The sequence below is a fragment of the Somniosus microcephalus genome, unplaced genomic scaffold (genome assembly GCF_052327205.1).
Source record: "Somniosus microcephalus isolate GS21.2 unplaced genomic scaffold, FLI_Smic_1.0 unresolved_chr1, whole genome shotgun sequence".
Classification (NCBI taxonomy): Eukaryota; Metazoa; Chordata; class Chondrichthyes; order Squaliformes; family Somniosidae; genus Somniosus; species Somniosus microcephalus.
In genome coordinates this window covers 90,118,380-90,124,557 of record NW_028225179.1, presented here as the reverse complement: position 1 = coordinate 90,124,557, position 6,178 = coordinate 90,118,380, and positions in this window count along the sequence as shown.

Genomic DNA, 6,178 nt, shown 5'->3' with positions numbered 1-6,178 from the left:
CCTTTGCGAGTTGCTGCAGAATATCTTATAGATGGAAAACACTGCAGCCAGTTTGAGCCATTGGTGGAGACAATGCATTTTTAAGGCGGTGAATGGTGTGCCGATCAATCAAACTGTTTTGTTCTGGATGGTGTCGAGATTCTTGAGTATTGTTTGAGCTCAGTCAGGCAAGTGGAGAGTGTTCAATCACACTCCTGAGATGTGTCTTTTAGGTGGTGGAACGTCTCTGGTGAATCATGAGGTGAGTCACTTGCCACAGAATACCCACCATCTGCCCTGCTCTTACAGCCACATTATTTAAGTGGCTGGTGCAGTTAAGGTTCTGGTCAGTGATCAAACTCAGGATGTTGATGGCAAGGGATTTGACGATGGGCATGCCATTGAATGTCAAGGTGGTGGTTAGACTCTGTCTTGTTGGAGATGGTCATTACCTGGCATTGTGCATCATGTATGTTACTTGCCACTTGTCAGCCCGAGTCGGGATGCTTTCCAGGTCTTGTTGCATGCAGGCATGGAGTGCATCATTATCTGAAGAATTGCAATGGAACTGTATACTGTGCAATCAGCAGTGAACATCCCCATATCTGACCTTACGACGGAGGGAAGTTCATTGATGAAGCAGCTAAAGATGTTTGGGGCTACAACACTGCCCTGAGGAACTCCTGCAGTGATGTCCTTGAGTTAAGATGAATTGCCTCCAACAACCACAACGATCGTCCTTTTTTCTAGGTATGACTCCAGACTGATTCCCGTTGATTTCACGTTTTACTAGGGCTCCTTGGTGCTACAAAAGGTCAAGTGTTACCTTGATGTCAGAGACAGTCACTCTCACCTCACTTCTGTAATTCAGCTCTTTATCCATATTTGCACGAAGGTTGTAATGAAGTCTGGAGTCAAGTGGTCCTGTTGGAAACCCAACAGAGCGTCGGTGAGCAGGTTATTGTTTGGTAAGACCCACATAACCTAAATCATTCTATTCAGATGCTTACAGACAAGATAATGGTTGGTAACTTTGCTGCTTCTGCAAAATCTAATATTGCGGCCAGGAACATGCGTGGCAAAATGTGTGCATTCAGTAACACACTAGACTTAATTAACAACTGCCATTAGGAAACAAATATTTGCAATTTTCGTGCTGTTGTCCACCAGGAAAACCATTCATCTACAGAATTTAGGTTGGCCAATATTGCTGAGCTCTCTGAATCAGCCTGCAAGAGGGGAAAAATTGGGCTCTGCAGTGCCGCTCATTAGGTGTTATGCGGCCTCCCAACTCTATAAAATGGCGTCTGAGATGCGCCTGCAGAATTTACGGCAGGAAATGCGCCGGGTGCCACCTTGCTAAAGGGCTGTCAAGGTAACAATGATTCTTAATTTTTATGCAGCTTTCTGCTTCCAGACTGCTGCTGTTGATACAAACAACCTCTCGCAGTTTGCAGTGCACTGCTGCATATGGGAGGCCAGTGAGGCTCTCCATACAAAGAAAGACCGCCTCATCTAATTCCCTCTTGCCACAGTCAAGCAGGCGGAGGGAACACGAGGGTTTGCTCTGATTGCAGGCTTCCCCCTGGTGCAGGGTGCCTTTGAATGCACACACAATGCCTTGTGTGAGCCTCCTGACAACACGGCCATTTTCAGGAACCGAAAGGGATTCCAGTCCCTTAGTGTGCAGCTGTTGTGTGACCATAGGCCTCGCTTCATGCAAGTGAATGCCCGTCAGCTGAGGGGGTATCAAGATTTGAGTTAGTGCTGCATGCTGAACAAACTGGCCATTATGAGGGAACAGCCGTGCCACCAGGAATCAGGCGAGAAGCTGAGGAGCCTCAACACGAGGAGGAGAATGACGTGGAGGAGGTATTGGAGGAGGAAGACGTTAAGGCAGAAGTGGGGGAGGAAGAAGCTGAGCAGGAAGTGGAGGAGGATTAATTGGAGGAGGAGGAAGTGCAACAGAAAGTGGAGGATCAGAAAGAGGAAACGAGGTTACAAAATAAACATCCCATCTCTGCCCGGGCTCTATTGATGAAGTAATTAATGAGCGATACCAGTAACCTCACCCACACCTCCCCATTCAGCAACAGTCCCACGTTCCTTAACTTTCAAATATCACTGACCATCACATCGTCATCTTTCCGGCAAGACAAAAACAAAATCAACCAGACGATGCCCATTTCAAATCAAATCCAAAATTACCTTTCACAATCATACAAAAATAATACAATCATTCTTGTGCATTCCCTTAGTGCCTGTTCTTCCATGTTCTTTTTCCTCTTCTAGTGCTCCGACGAGCTGCTTCCCCAGAGCCTGCAGCATGGATGGTGCAACGCTGCTGGCCTTCAATTGAGGAGACTGCAGGGGGCCTTGGAGGGAAACCTCGAGCAGCTCTGGGCCTAGATGTCTTGGCTTCAGACAACTCCATCTCGGCCTCTGCTGCAGCAGTCTGGGCTGATTGCCTGACTGGCAATAGTATGGGTAGCAGCGGAGTGGCGGGGTGGGTGATGGAATATTGTCATGCTGAGAGAGGAAAGCAGATCCATGCTCTTTGGAGCCACTGTCACTCACCCAAGGCGGCGCCTCAGCAATCCTAGTAATCAATTGGATGACAGATTGATCGACTGCTGTTAGGCCCTGGAAGAAACATAGAAACATAGAAGATAGGAGCAGGAGTAGGCCATTCGGCCCTTCCAGCCTGCTCCGCCATTCAATGTGATCATGGCTGATCAGCCAAATTCAGTACCCTGTCCCTGCCTTTTCCCCATATCCCTTGATCCTTTTAGCCTCAAGAAATATATCCAACTCTTTCTTGAATATATTTAATGAACTGGCCTCCACCGCCCTCTGTGGCAGAGAATTCCATAGGTTCACCACTTTCTGGCTGAAGAAATTCCTCCTCATTTCAGTCCTAAATGGCTTACCCCTTATCCTCAGACTATGACCCCTGGTTCTGGCTTCCCCGGCCAACAGAAACATCCTTCCTGCATCTAGTCTGTCCAAACCTGACAGAATTTTATAGGTTTCGATGGGATCCCCTCTCAATCTTCTAAACTCCAGTGAGTATAAGCCCAATCGACACAATCTCTCCTCATACGTCATCCCTGCCATCCCAGGTATCAGCCTGGTGAACCTTCGCTGCACTCCCTCCATGGCAAGAACGTCCTTCCTCAGGTAAGGTGACCAAAACTGCACACAATACTCAAGGTGCAGTCTCACCAAGGCCCTGTAAAACTGTAGCAAGACATCCTTGTTCCTGTACTCGAACCCTCTTGCTACGAAGGCCAACATGCCATTCGCCTTCTTAACCGCCTGCTGCACCTGCATACTTACCTTCAGTGACTGGTGCACAAGGACACCCAGGTCTCTTTGCACTTCCCCTTCTCCCAATCTATTGCCATTCAAATAATAATCTGCCTTCCTGTTTTTGCCACCAAAGTGGATAACCTCACATTTATCCACATTATAGTGCATTTGCCATGTTTCTGCCCAATCGCCCAGCCTGTCCAAATCATACAGGAGTTTCCCGACATCCTCCTCACAGTTTACCCTCCCACCCAGCTTTGTGTCGTCTGCAAATTTGGAGATATTACATCCAATTCCCTCGTCCAGATCATTAATATATATTGTGAGCAGCTGGGGTCCTAGGACCGATCCTTGCGGTACCCCACTAGTCACTGCCTGCCACTCGGAAAACGACCCGTTTATTCCAATTCTTTGCATTCTGTCCGCCAACCAGTTCTCTATCTAAATCAATACCTTGCCCCCAATCCCATGTGCCTTAATTTTGCACGCTAATCTCTGATGTGGGACCTTATCGAAAGCCTTCTGAAAGTCCAAATACACCACATCCATTGGTTCTCCATTATCTATTTTACCAGTTACATTCTCAAAAAATTCCAGTAGATTAGTCAAGCATGATTTAACTTTTGTAAATCCATGTTGACTTTGTCCGATCCTGTCACTGCTTTCCAAGTGCTCTGCTATTACATATTTTATAATAGACACTAGCATTTTCCCCACTACCGATGTCAGGCTTCTGATGTTCATTAATAACTAGACATTCTTATTATGAACACAGCTAGCTTCTAGCTAGTCATTTATTCAGTACACGTTCTCTAGGTACAGTATCTGTAGAGATGCATCATGTGTGCTCCTGTGTGCAGGCTGCCATCTTGACTGTTGCCTTGTGGGTAGCCTAGTGCCTCATGGGTAATGTAGTCTTAATATCTATACAGCTGGGTAGTGTAGTCTTATATACATACAGCTATATACAGCTCTACACAGCTCTATGGCTCCACCTAGTGTCCACTATAGAATGACATGTTATTGATCATTACATCCCCCTTTCTTTGAGGTTTAACAAAATCAATATCAATCAACTTTCAAGAAAACAATAAAGATAATATCAGTAACACTTATGTTAGTGCTCTATAAACATAAACATTTTCAAAACAGTCAACTCATTTTCAAAGCTTTACATTTACTCAAAGATTAAGTCTATCAGGCTCTTTTACTTCACGTGTGGATCTTCTCAACACGGGTAAGTCTGATGCGTCTTCATGAGATTGTTCTGGCGGTGAATGACAAGATGCAGTTGCGGCACTGTCATCAATCTGCTCTTGTATAGATCGAGGTCTCCTTGCAATCTTTGCTTGGAGAGGGTTTCAGTGTTTCCTTCACTCTTCATGCCATAACTCTCAATGTAGTCAATGCACTCTCGAAAAACTCCTGGCAGCTGGATCCCATCATACAGCATAGTCCTCTCAGCAGCCTCGGCTAATGGAACATCAAAGATTGGCCTGAGAAAAGAAGGAGTGTCCACCGGAACTGCTTCCTGCTCTGGTGCAGGCTTCTTCTGTTTCTTTTTCTCTTTCCACTGCTTAACAACATCTGCTGCGGTTATATCTTTGGACTTTTTCTCCTTGTGTTTTTCCTCTTTGTGCTTTTCTTCCTTTGGCTTCTGTTTGACCTTAAAGTCTTTTTCTTTCTCTTGGAGAAAGTAGGCTTTTTGAAGACATGGATACCCTTTGGCCTTTTCATCCTTGATGGGCTCTCTGCTTCATCACCTGAGTCACCTGGTCTGCTTATGGCACAGTTTATACGGTAGACTCTCTTGACCAGTTCTAAGTCTTCACAAGCTTTGTCACCTAGTATCGAATCAAGTCTTTCAGCCACAACAGAAAACATGAGATGATGCACTTTGTCTTTGACTGTCACTTTAAGTCTGCATACACCTAAGCTATCTATTTTCTGTCCATGATAGTCCTTCAGTTGTACTGACTTTTTCTGTATTTTGGGCTTTTCTTTCATAATGTTAATGTCACTCATACTGATTAAGTTTGCTTTTGCCCCAGTGTCTAGTTTCAAGGTAACTAATGCTCCATTTACCTGCAGTAGGATCATCCATTTGTCCTCTTTTACTGCATTAACGTTATGTTCAGCATTGTCCATTTCTGAGGGCTGCACATTTTCTGTATCCTTTTTGATATTGTTACATGACACCATTCCTACAAAAAATTTCTCACTTAAATCAGTGTCCTCAATTACATTAACTCTTTGCCCTTTCTTAGTTTGTACTTTTGAAAAGCATTGTTTGGCAAAGTGATTCTTTCCATTACACTTTGTGCACATTTTTCCAAACGCTGGGCATTGTCTTAACTGGTGTTTGTAACCACAGCGTTTACAATTAAAAATTTCATCCTCCGATTGCTTTTCATTTCTGTTCTGCCCATGTTTCTTCCCCTTGTAGGACACAGCACCGACAGCAGATTTATCACTCATTACAATCGCATCATTATTGATTTCACTGAAAGTCATCACATGCTTTCGAGCTAGCTCGCTGGCTTGGCATATTTTCACCGCATTTTCCAAATTTAGTTCGGTTTCTCTCAACAGACGTTCCCTGACTTTTTTATCATGAATACCAAACACAATCTGGTGATGAATCATGGATGCTTTGAGCTCAGAGAAATTACATGTCTGTGCTTTCAGTTTCAGATCAGTTATAAAGCTTTCAAAAGTCTCATTTTGCTGCTGTGTCCGAGAACAGAAGATGTATCTTTCATAGGTCTCATTCTTTTTGGGAGAGCAATGTGCATCAAATTTTTTTACCACATCTTATAATTTTTCTGTTCTCCACTGGATTAATTACAAATGTATTTAATACCTCTATCGCCTGTGGGCCTTCAAC